The sequence below is a fragment of the Mycteria americana genome, chromosome 3 (genome assembly GCF_035582795.1).
Source record: "Mycteria americana isolate JAX WOST 10 ecotype Jacksonville Zoo and Gardens chromosome 3, USCA_MyAme_1.0, whole genome shotgun sequence".
Lineage (NCBI taxonomy): Eukaryota > Metazoa > Chordata > Aves > Ciconiiformes > Ciconiidae > Mycteria > Mycteria americana.
Genome location: NC_134367.1, coordinates 13,986,132 through 13,999,807, shown reverse-complemented (window position 1 = coordinate 13,999,807; position 13,676 = coordinate 13,986,132).

Genomic DNA, 13,676 nt, shown 5'->3' with positions numbered 1-13,676 from the left:
TATGCACATGTACAGAAAAAATCCCAACACTCCAGCTCAAAAAGGTGTGATAGCTGTATATACAGAAATCTAGATTCTGGCCTGTACACATCACTTATTTTTGTTGCTCTATGCTTCCTCTGAATTTTGATATCGTTGAAACAAATGCATCTTCTGTTTGTGAACTAGCCACAGTGTGTCTTTCTGCCCAGATGTTTGTGTGACACTGTTCACAGAGCAATGTTATATCTGTGGTTAAATAGCCAGAATACCAATGGTTGATTAGGGGAGTTATTGTGGAATTTATTCTAGCCTCTGGCTTGTGGCTTCATCCATTTTTAAGTTTAACTCAAGTTATCCGTCTGATGCAAATGGCTCCAAGTTATCTGTTCTATAAATGCCAGATGCTGTCATCTGAACTCAAATCTTTGCTTAATGCTATAAAAGATAGCTGTATTTTACCAGCTTCTGTTATTTAAATGAGCTGAACATGTTTTGCTGATCACTTGACTGAAACTAAAGTACTGCGAGTATGTGTGCTTTGTTGTCAGCTACTAGTGAAAGATCAAAGAGATGGTACTGAACACTGTCACAGATTCTAATTAATTGGCACTTATTTGCTTACATCTCAAGTTAGCCCATAAGCAGCCCCCTAAATCTGAAATAATTGGTGACTTGTTATGTTTTTTAAATAATGTCATTTTATTTTCTACTTCTTTGTATATGCATGCTGTTGTGGTTGTAAGGAATATTGATTCTAAATCTTCTAATCTAATAAAGTATATTTCTGGTCTTGAGGAACACCCTGCAAATGGGATGTGAACACATTTTGTGATTGAATTACCCATAAAAGAAATATTCCAACAGTAGCTCTTCATTTAGAAGATATATCACATTCAATCTAATGCTGAAACAGTCTATACTAAACAAATGCAGCACCTCTAAGTTGCACCTTCAGATTCAGTCCCTTTTCAAAATCCCCAAAGCAGCAAGAGGAGCTCAGCTTTAAAAACTTGGTATTAATCCATAGGTTTCCTTTAGAAACTTTTTGAAAATACCAGCTTTAGTCATTAATGATCAAAATTGTGGCTAATTAGTAGGCAGAAAGCGATGAGTTTGGGCTTTCTCATTAGGTGGTCAACATTAACTGTTTTCTACATAATTCTCTTGTAAGTCAGTCCAAGGCTGAATGGGTCAAAAGATGGAACTATAACTTCACCTTTGGTTTAGGAGTTGCTGAAGAAAGTTATTGATATAATTGTGACAAGTTTGAATAGCTATTGAGGGCTGTCAGAGTGGTGGGCTTTTTGTTTTGTTGTTTTTTGTTTTGTTTTGTTTTTAATTTGCCTCTGCATACATATTAAGCAACTTCTGATGAAGTTTTGTGTGAAACCTGTTTTACTAAATGCAATGAAATTTCTTTGACCACCTGTCAGGAAGTAAGGTTAAGTGTGAAAATAGTGACATCTAAAACTGTTAGGGTCTTCTATATGAATGTGTGCATTTTTTGTATATGTTTGTAGAAAGGGAGAATCCCTCTAATTTTCTATCTAGTTAGCTATACAATTTCAAATACAAGAAGGTGCTTAGTTCATTGGATGGACATTTAAACCACAGCCACAGACAAGAAGCAACAAAGTTTGTGACTTATTTCTCATTGGTCCACTTAAGTATAACAGAAAGTAATTGCCTTTCAGGCCAGAGTCTATTATTGCAAAACCCAAACAGAATAGCATAAAAAAATTAGTTCCCACAAAGCTTTCCAGATTACAAAAAACTTTTCGTATACCATTTCACCATAGAAGACCTGTTGACCAGAGACTTCATACAATCATTTAGCTAGGGTGAGCCCAATGCCGCCTTGACGATAAGAAGCAAAACCTTGCGATTTCTTTGGTGGAATAAAATAGATGACAGGTCTAAGGAGCTTGTGACAACTTGTGATACAGAGCGGAGAGCAATGCAGGAGTCGAGGTGACCTGGAGTTTGTTCTGAGTTGACAGCTTCATGCCAATTGTGCTGCTGTCATCTGGGTATATGAGAATGGTATGGCCAGCTTTGGGCTGAGATTCTGTGACCTAAGCAACTGGTGGGAGAAAGTATTTTTCAAAGGTGTAATGTGATAACTTGTTGCAAGTGAGGAGACCAGGAGCCTTTCCAAGAGCTTTCCAAGTTTATGAACTGTGGATATGTACTCTTAACCATAAGTTCCATGTGGCAATGAACTTAAGAAACCTCCTCACCATGAGAATAAGTACCTGCATTCTCTTCAATCAGCTTAAAATATTCATGAACTGGTTTTGCCTTGGTGGTAATGGCATGGTTGTATATGAAGAATAGCTGGAGAAATATGTCTCTTCTTGTTAACACTTGAATTTTTGTCAGCTTTTCATTTTACTTAGTGACTGCCTGAGGATAAACCTGAGAAAAAGACTCATGGTTCTGGGACTCCTTTTACCTTATACTCACTGGGACAACAGAGAGCTTTCTGGGTCTTTGAAGGTCAACACACTTAGGTAAAAAAACTAAAGGATTAGAGTATCAAGAGAGGATATTCTCATGCTTTCATGTTGTTGCAGATCAAGTACAATATTTCTATCTCAAATTATGAAAGCAACTCTTTTTAAAAAGAGTGAAATGGATATGTGTTCAGAGATATATCGTTTGTTTAAATTTGAGTTACTATTGACTGCACAATGCCATAAAGTATGGGTTTAGTTACAGCTGGAAATAATCTGCCATTGTCGTGGTTTAGCTTCAGTTGGCAACCAAGCACCACGCAGCCGCTCACTCACCCTCCCCCCCGGTGGGATGGAGGAGAGAATCGGAAAAGCAAAAGTAAGAAAACTCGTGGGTTGAGATAAGAACAGTTTAATAGTTGGGAAAAAAAATTGTAATGAAAAGGAAAACAACAAGAGAGCGAGAAAGGAACAAAACCCAGGAAAAAAACAAGTGATGCAACCGCTCACCACCCACTGACCGATGCCCAGCCAGTCCCCAGGCAGCGATCGCTGCCCCCGGCCAAGTCCCCCCAGTTTATATACCATGACATCGTATGGTATGGAGTAGCCCTTTGGCCAGTTTGGATCAACTTGGCTGTTGGGGAAGCTGATAAGGGAAGCTGAAATAAGGAAGCTGAAAAGTCCTTGACTAGTGTAAGCACTACTTAGCAACAACTAAAACATCAGTGTGTTATCAACATTATTCTCATCCTAAATCCAAAACGCAGCACTATACCAGCTACTAGGAAGAAAATTAACTCTATCCCAGCTGAAACCAGGACAGCCATTCACTTTGAGACTAAAGAAAGATGTCTTCTGCTATAAGGTGGAATGTATCTTTGCTGTGTGTCTTGTAGTCCTCTCATACTTGGACCTGTTGCATGCACTTGCATCAAACTGCTGTAGATCAATCTAAGATGCTGCAAAAAGCTCGGGCAGGGTAATTTTTTTTTTTTTTTTTAAAGAAATGCATTGTAGAATTCCAGTAGGAAAAGACCACGTCACTTCCAGTAGAAGACTAGGTCACTAACAGAAGGATCACAATACAGGGTTGTAGATAATCTTAATGGGCAGACAGATTGTTTCTGCAGTATCATTTCTGCTGTCTGTTTGTGATCCTCACATTCATTCCCCCTATTAAGTTCAACTTACTCCTTATGGACTCAGTCCCAGAGAATGAGAAGGAATGGCCAAAGGATGCATGTTTTTCTTGGCAAATCTAGGCATGATGTTTAATATTTCTTAATCAAATATGGACTTGAATGATGTCTTCAGCTGTCTCTGCTTGAGATTTTAATTGGCTGCATAATAAACCTCAGAAAGAACCTCTTTCCAAATAAAGTTCCTTAAGATCACTCGTTCTTCCTCTTGAGATTATTTTCCTACCCAGGAACTGAGAAATAACATGAGAAATGTGCAGAGAAATTATTCAGCATCAAGTAGTATCCGCTGGCAAATTGGGGGAATAGGAATATCAGTTCTATGCGGTGGTTGTCACATCTTTTTAAACATGCTGATTAATGGGTGGATCTATTACTGAAAGCATGCATGCTTAATTTATTCAAAGTTGAGTGTATGTCACCACTCACAGGCCTGCTTCTCTAGCATAGCATTTCACATTTACAATGTTATAACTACTGAAAACACAATGGAAGAAAGACAACTGTAACTCATAGCACAAAGCACTAAAAATACAATGTGATCTGTAAGTGATACAAACTGACATATAAGAAAATATCAGTGGTATAATTTAAATCCAATAAAAATGAAGCTGTCATCAGTATTTGGATACATATTCTTAGATTAAACATTTTCAATTGTGACACTTAGTTCCATATTCTTTTCTTCCTCCCTGTTTTATGGGCAAGTGTGTTATTTGGAGAACAGCATGTGGAAACACTATGGAAATGGCAATTCTGTGAAATACCATTTGAGAACTGAGACACACTTTTAAACAAGGAATGGAATTCAGGTCAAGCATCACAAATGAAATGGTTATTGTAAAAGCAGTGAGAGCTAGCCATCTGCCACTGCAGCACTCAAAAGGGCTGAGATGCAGGGTCCCGCAAAGATATTCCTATTGCAATATCAGTTAAGGCCCACAGAAGTCTCAGCTACAGACATTAATATAGCAACAGATTTTCTAAAGTGACGAATATACTACATGGTTGCAAAAAGCTGTGCTTGTGTCCATATAGTAAAGCCAAGCAAGGAGAGGAACAGCCTTTTGGTCATTTTAAAAGGCAGCAATTTGTGCCCCTTAAGGAACTGATCCTGAATATTTACTCGGAGGCTGATTATAGCTCCTTTTTTGGCATGAATAAGATGTTCTGTGTGTTGGTGCCATGCTGAAGATTTAAATGTCCCACACATTTGATCCAGGCTGGGGCTGTGGCAACTACTGCACAGCTGATGACAACAAAGGCTGGTTTCAAGCTCATTGTCATCACCATGGTGTTACACCAGATGAATGGGTGGCATTGATTCTGATTGGCATATTCATTCACATGCATTCAAAACTCATGAATTTTACTTAACACGTCCCTTTGCTTATTGGCTGGGATTTAATTGGAGTGATGTATTGCAGCACTGCTAGATGAAGTGGAACAGTTTCTTTTTTTTCTTTTTTTTCTTGGTTTTTTTTAGTTCCCTTTCTTCCAAACCTCCCAACTAGAGACACCACAGCATTATTTTTTACAATCACCAAGGCATTTCCATGTATGGAACCTAATTCTTGGCTTTGTGTTGAAGTTTGCATTTAATATTTGGAGACAGAAAAATAAATAGACATAGGGAGAACTCACACAGATTTAAGTGTTGACTTTCGTTACTGGGTTCACAAATTGTTTATTTAGCGTTTTCTTTACATACCAAGAAAGCAAGAGGTCTTTTTCGTGCTTGTTTCTATGATTTTTTTCCAACTTTCCCATATTTTAACATCTTTTTCAGCTAACTGAAATGGAGAATCCTGACCTATCATCTAGCAGATTGTTGGTATTGTTCCAAAGAATGAATAAATATGAGATTATGTGCATACATCTAACAGATATACTCTTGTGTATATGTGAATATATATATATACTGTTGCTGTGTATTTATCAGAAACATTCAGGCAGAAAAAAATTCTAGAAAATTTTTAGAAGAAAAACTTATGTTTTCATTGAAGACATACCTATGTTGAATTTTTATTTATTGCCATTTTTAGCCTGAAATGCAAAAACTTTCATCTGAAAATCAAATATTTATTTCAGCAAAATCAAAATGAAATATTTGGTTTGGGGTCAGATCTGTCCAGGTCAAGATATTTTAGTTTGTTGAACAGGATCGAACTGTTTCATTTCAAGGTAGTTCTGTATAACTGTGAAATGTATTGGCAGAAGCTAACTGTAGCATAGGGTCAACAGAGAGAGTACCCTTTGGAAGCAATTAATAGCATCTATGGTTCATGCTCTGAGCTACATCTGGAGCTCTTGAGGCTTTCTCCATTGTTTCTAGAGCTCAGGCAGACTTGCCTTCTTGGGCAAAAGTTATCACTGTAAATGCCATCTGCCTGCATCTGCATGGGGTTTGGTATTTCTTCCTTCCCAACATCCTTTGCCTCCATTCTCCTGGAGGAAATCACATCAGCCAGTGCATCATTCCACAATACATTATGGTCTTCTCTCTTGTTGGCTACAGAAGCTACATACAAGTCATTTCATGGAAATTGTTGGATGGATTGCAAACGTAGTCCACAGAGATGATACGTGATAAAATTTACAACTTACTGCTGAGAACCATACATGCTGTAAACATCGTGAGTATACATGAATTCCATGTATATGCTTAGTATCGTTGCTAGCATTTATAATCAGTTAAACCAAAATCCCATGAAAGTTTTTAATTAATGTGGATATAAAGCTATAAATATGTCAGATAAGACCTAGAGGGGATTTGAACAACAAATGGAAAAAAAAATGATGTGGCTCTTCTTTGGCCTTAGCTCAGTTAAGCAAATATATAATTTCTCCACGCTTAGTCGAAGCAGTAAAATAATTTATGAAAAAATGAAAAAGACTGTATGCAGCACCTTTATGTATGGTTTGATGCTTTTATATATGATTAGATTTTCTATCTGGTGTGGTCATTCTGAAATTAAATGGTATTCACTGCTTGTTGTCTTCAGAAAACTGCCAGGCTATACAATTCTGACTACTCTCTCTTCTTCCCAGCTAGCTAATACACTGATGTGCTCAATAACATAATCATAGAACCATAGAATCATAGAATAGTTCGGGTTCAAAGGGACCTTTAAAGGTCATCTAGTCCAACCCCCCTGCAATGAGCAGGGACACCTTCGACTGGAGCAGGTTGCTCAGAGCCCCATCCAACCTGACCTTGAATGTTTCCAGGGATGGGGCATCTACCACCTCTCTGGGCAACCTGGTCCAGTGCTTCACCACCCTCATCGTAAAAAATGTCTTCCTTATATCAAGTCTCAATCTACCCTCCTTTAGTTTAAAACCATTACCCCTTGTCCTATCGCAATAGGCCCTGCTAAAAAGTCTATCCCCATCTTTCTTATAAGCCCCCTTTAAGTATTGAAAGGCCACAATAAGGTCTCCACGGAGCCTTCTCTTCTCCAGGCTGAACAACCCCAACTCTCTCAGCCTGTCCTCGTAGGAGAGGTGTTCCATCCCTCTGATCATTTTTGTGACCCTCCTCTGGACCCGCTCCAACAGGTTCATGTCTTCCCAGTACCGAGGGCTCCAGAGCTGGAGGCAGGACTCCAGGCAGGGTCTCATGAGAACGGAGTGTTGGGGCAGAATCACCTCCCTCAACCTGCTGGCCACACTTCTTTTGATGCAGCCCAGGATACGGTTGGCCTTCTACGGTTGGCCGAGATAATATAGCTATTAAAACCCAGCCCATGCCATACCACAGTCTGAACATCTCTGAGGCACAAGCCAGGAAAGCCACAGATAGTCTAAATCAGAAACATTTTTCCCAGATTAATGCCATGTTTCTTTTTTACTGTTTCATGTGTCATGACATTTCCTGATTTATTGCTTTTCATGTATCGAATCAAACACTGTTGTTTGGAAGTAATAAAATTAAGATTATGAACATCTGCCTAGCTATAAGTGGTTCTTTTGGTTTATCTGGCTTTTGCTGTGAATAGAGTTGTACATACAGCATTGTCTATTCTCCTTAGTGATATACTAGAGGAGAAAAAATATCACTAGCTTTTACAGAAATGCATGAACATATCTGGGTTATGGTAAAATGAAAAAAAGATCTCTGACATTTGGTATCTCTGAATCAGCAGTCCATGATTGATTTGACAGAGGATACATTTGAAGACTGCTGTACTTTCCTTTCTGCAATTTCAAGTAGCATTACATGGCCTGAATTGCCTTCTGCGGAGACACCCTAAACCATCTTGGATGGTCTAGTGAATTGCGATTGAGGTTATGAAGCTTCACAATGACAATTTCCTGAAAGTTTTTAAGAAAATCAGACCTATCTACCAATTCTGACTATTGGTATGAACATAGGCCAAAGTATTGGAAAGTGATAGGAGTCTTTCTATTCACTTTTCAGTGTTGGATTAGCCTTTCTGTGGTCCAAAGGAGCCTGTAATTGGATGTAAATGTGATACTGGAATACAACCAAACAGCTTTTCAGAAAAAGCAATAATGGTTTTGCTCAGTGCTAAAATCCTCATTTTCTCAATTAGTTATTTACTTCAAAATAATATACAAACTGGAATAAAAGTATTTTGTTTGAGAAAACGCCTAAAGGCTAAAACCTCTAATGGAAAAGTATAGATACAAGTAGTCTAACTCTGAGGTGTTTTGTGTCAGTCACAGTGCATGGAAAGCCTACCTCAGGTTCCAGCCATGGTGAATCAAAGCAGATCATGGCATACACTGGGTTACCAGGTGGAGTTTCAAATATGATATTCAGACACCAACAGTTATCTTGCATCAGTTTTTTCTCACAGCTTTTCAACGGTAACAAGACAAAACTCTGCCCATGACCTCATCAGTATACGTTTGGAGCCACAGGCTGCAGGGGTAAAATTCCCCTGTAAATGAGGTGACACCGAGGTGGGATATGAGTCTGGGTACAATGTGGATCCAGACAGAGTCCCTGCTGGAGTTGCAGCACATGCAGGGGCCAGTGTGTGATCTGCTCCTGCGGGGATTAACAGCATGTTAGGCATTTCCCCCATGTCAAAGAAGAATGCCGCCCAGCCTTTGCTTCCTCCAAGGGAAAAATCGCTATCTCAGTCCCGTTCTTTGGCTCCTGCCGCAGGAAAATCAACAGCAACCACAACCACAACCAAAACCAAGGATAGACTTATCCCACTGGAAGGAGCAAATTTTGCCAGAAAGCCCACTCCTTTGATGCATGTGGTAGCACCGAGAGGTGCTGCTAGCCCAGTGGTGCTCTGTGCTGTCCCATAGGCAGGCTTTTGTGCGGCTCGCACACTCCAGCCCTTCAGCAGGGCCCTGCTAGCTTAGCAACATTAGTGCGCTGTCAATATTTGTCTGCCAAAATCCCACCATTAAGTATGCTGCGTAAAGCTGGGTTTTACAGATAGTAGTTACTCTCCTACCCTACATTCTCCTCTCCTACCCTCCCCCTGCCTGCTTCAGAGAAGGGATCACTGCAGCCTGTAAAGGAGACTCAGCAGCTCCTATCCCCAGGTTTTTCAGAAAGGAGACTGAAGACCTTTGTTTGGACACAGTTGTTAGTTATGCTTATTCAAGAATTTTCAGATTTCCTAAATTATGCATATTTTTGCAGTATTTTAGCCACTGTCATATGTCCTCTATTAAAAGCACATAGGGTATTACCTGTTCCTTTATGTTTCATCCTTCCCCTGCTTCTCTCACTCCTGCTTCTCTGGCAATTTAAAGCCACCATACAGATGACGTAGAAGTTTCAGCTGGCTAGAATGAGAAGAAATGAGCAACTTGGGTAGCAGCAGAGGCTGTAAGAAAACAGAAGATAGAAGGGGGTAACTCTCCAGATGTTGCAAGAAATCAAAATACAGCTATTCTCTTTTACCATAGTCAGTAAGCATTGAGTCTGTCACAGCCAACTGGACTCCTGAGAGCTGCCTCTCTTTCTAGTTCCAGTCATCTAAGCAATGATTTTAAAATATGACTCTATATACCATGAAGGTTCAGAACTTAAGGGGTATCTATATGCATAATACTGGTTTCAATGGGAATTAGACACTTAACCTAGCCAAGATCTGGAGCACTGGTTCCCCACATGGCTGTGCAATCATTTCTTCCAACACAAGGCAGCGAAAGGAACAGGGACAGGAACAAATGGTTAAAGGTGAAAGCATCAAGAACTATCTAAATTGTCTTAACTTGGCATTGCCAAAGGAAGTTTAGCATGGCCTCAGGGCTGTGGCGACCAGGCTATCATCTCTGCAAGCCTTTATTTCACCTAAACGCTTCTGTCCAAAGCCTTGGCACACATGGACTCCTACACTCTAGACCCTTGTATTGAGCCAGGTGGAGTACACTCAGCCACCCACAAACAGGTGACAGAGACACACTGAGAAGTAATTTGGACAATGAGATAGTAGGGGAAGAAAGATAGTTCTGTAGTAAGTACCAAATAGATTTTCCAATTAAACATGGGTTAGAAAAAACAGAAAATTGGCAAGATGCAGTGAAAATGTTTTAATGATAGCTGTCTACAGGTAAAGGAATGCAAGGGCCCAATGCAGTTGCCCATACATTAGTGTATAGTGCCTTTTGAGATGAGCTAAGGTGTCGGAGATGTCCACACAAGGCTGCAGGTATGGCACGGGACCTATGGTGACCTGTGGCTTATCGGAGTAGCAGCAGGAGGCTGGGTGTCATTCCTTATGGCAGCAGATGCCAGATCGCACATGGCACTAGATGCCCTGTTTTGACAAATAAGTGGAGCCTTTGGTCTCCAAAAAAAAAAAAACATAAATACTCTTCTAACTAATGTTGAACAGAACTTGTAAAGTTTACGCTTCTATGATAAGCAATAGGAGCTATGTTTAGTAATTCTTTTAATAAGAGATGAATATTTCTCTTTGGTGCACAGTAGCCTTTCATACATATACACTATTCCCTATAGAGACTTGCACATACTGTAAATAGTGTAGGTTTAATATGATGCTCACAAGGACAGGTCTTTTGCTGAATATGCTTTTATACATATATATATATACACATCTTTAGATATATATGCATATACAGCTAGAGATATACATGTGTATATATTTCCGGGTCTAAAAGCAGTGCATACATCTCAATGTACATTATTGTCAAGCACAAACATATTGGTGTACGAACAAGTGGATATACACATGTACATAATAAACTACATGTGTTGGGGACACATCCGTACCTGCACACACATCTATACAGTCTGTCTCTGTATGAACTGAAATGCAGATATGGGCTTCACGTTAAAGCTTCACCAGTATATATTTTTTATTATCGTCCTGTCACCTTCCTAGTTTATAGAAGACTGAACACTGAGCAGAATTCAGGCGTAAGCCTACAGTACCAGCTTCCGCTTGACTCCAGCCTCCACTTTGTCTGCTAACGTGGCTGGTAACAGTTAAGAGTTTGCTGGTGTGATAGGTGAGCTCCATCCGTCATGGCTAATGTTGTGAGACAGTTGTGCCTCCTTTTGTTTCCGTATTCCCTTGAGGACACATTCTGGAGTCATGGCTGTGTTTACACTGTAATTTTTTTTTTTTTTTTAAGTCAGTAATCATGTTTACTTTACTTCCTTCCCCATCACTGTTTACCAGCTTTGGTGTGGCGAGATGACTAAGTCAATATATATTAAGGAATACATAACAATGTTGTAATGAGAATTAGTGGTACTCTGAAAAGACAGAGACATTGGCTGCAGTGTTTTGTACTGTTTAGTCTGGGGGTAATGAAGAGCTCACAGATGACCTGATTTCATTAAAGTAGGTCAGATTTGACTGAAACATAGCTATAGCTCTCTCCCAGCAGTGTAGTGTCTTTCTCCCCCTATCCCTGCCTCACCCCCCCCGCCCGTCACTTCAGCATTTGCAGTCTTTCAGGGAATTACCTTACGGTTTTGTTAGTATCTTAGCCAAATATATACTACAATCCTTAATTTCCACTGCTCCCTGTGTTTTCTGTCAGACAACGTGTGATGGAAAGGATGACCATACCTCTATCTTTACTACAGGAAAGGTGATGGTGTGAGAGGATGGCACACTTGATAAGATGGCATTTATACACCATAAATATTTCTCAGTGAAATCCTATCTGGACAGGATACCTGCCATTTTTGCTGTGAGGCAGCTGAGTCAGATTAACCCTATGTTCATACACAGCTTTAATCTAATTTTCTGTTTATTTTCTGTGTTTCATATCCACAAGTTTAACACTAGAGTAGACATTCTGATTTAGCAATATCCTAGCAGAAAAACACCTTTAAAAAGGTACTGAGGATGTCTTTATTAGACCTTGTGCTCACAAATAAGGATATATTAGCAGATACAAGAATTATTCACAACTTTTGGTGGGGTGGATGTAACACTGCGAGATGCTGGAAATAAAGACAGAATTAGGTATTGTTGTCCCACAGGATGTCTGCTAAGAGTCTTTCCTTCTAACATCAGTGGGAGTAAGGTGGGATCTATAGACCAGATCTAAACAAAGACGTTAGGGAATCTATTCAGCCAGCACTCAGCTTGAAAAAAAATCAGGCCCTGTTAGGTGAAAAAATGATACAGTAAGACATATAGAGGACATAGCCTTTTACTGAAAGAGATTTTGAAAACACTGGGCTGATAAACATGTCCAGGCTTGCTGTTCAGCTGCTAAAACCACACTGATCTTCTATCATGAAATATTCTTGTTACTTTTATTACAGCCTTTCTATAGTTATATGATTCCCAGAGAGAGGTACAATATCCTACATTGAGCTACCTGTCCCTGTTTAAAAGACTAACAGGTTTTTCATGTCAAAATGTTTCTGAAAGGGTATCAGCCAAAGTACATTGCCTTTCTTTTGCAGCCATATGACATTTAAACCGAGGCCTACATAACTGCTGAAATTTGGGAATTCTGCTTTCCCAACTCCCTCCTCCTCACTTCTCTTTCTTGCCCTTAATTGTTGTGATCGTGCCTCTCATGACTTCTAAAGCAGACGTTTTGTTCTCCCATTTGCTTCAGGTCATTACAGTAAAATCTTTTCATTCCTGAAATCTTTTTTCCCCCCATTAGTCCTGAGACAAATAAATTGATTGTGATTTTCAGAGGCAACTGGGGTGGTCAAGCAGTTCCCAGAGAAGTCTGTAATAAGATTACTTGCATAAGTAATCTGAGGACCGTGGGCTTTTGAAAATCCCAAGTCTTCTGGCTACATTTTGGCTTTTTAATATTTTTTCTATTCACTTTCCCTTTACAAAAAGTATAGTAGCTTTATACAGTTTGCACCATCATAAGTAAAACCAACATTTATTCTAACATAGAAATATCATGTCTTGTTTAACTTGGAAAAATAGGACATTTTGGGTCATCAAGTCTTGTCTTCTGCTTTTACTAGCAACTGTACAATATTATTTTGTTCCTAAATATATCAGGTTCTATTGCCAAACTACTTTGATTTTCTGCTCTGATCCAGCATTCTCTTGCAATAGAGGTCTGTTTGAACTGAAATACCTCCAAGAGTCTCGTTATGTCAGCTAAAAGCTATGTTTAAAATAGCCTATATGATTTGATTTAAAAGAAGTAAGATTGCCATAGTTTCAGTGAAAGAACAAGAAAAGCTATGTTTGCTTGAGAGGTTTTATCAAGTAAAGCATACTTGTTCTTAAGGTCTTTCTATGACTTGGAAGTCTTTGTCTTAATACCTCCTCTGCTCTTCTGACAGAAGGCTGCTTATGTGCCTGCCTGTCTGTCTGTGCTGTAGGGATGTACCATTATCACCATGTTGTCAATGAGAAAGTAACGCAGGAAATACCGAAACGAATTGCCTGTGAGCTACATGTCCTAGCCAAACTATGACGAGGCAGCAGAAAATCAACCTCAAACCAAGAATACTAGAATAACATCTCCTGCATAATGCTGTAACGCTTGCCCAGTTTGGGATGTTTGATGATGCTAGTGGGAATTTTGACCACGCTGAGCCTCACAAATCCAAAGTTTGCAGTTTGTA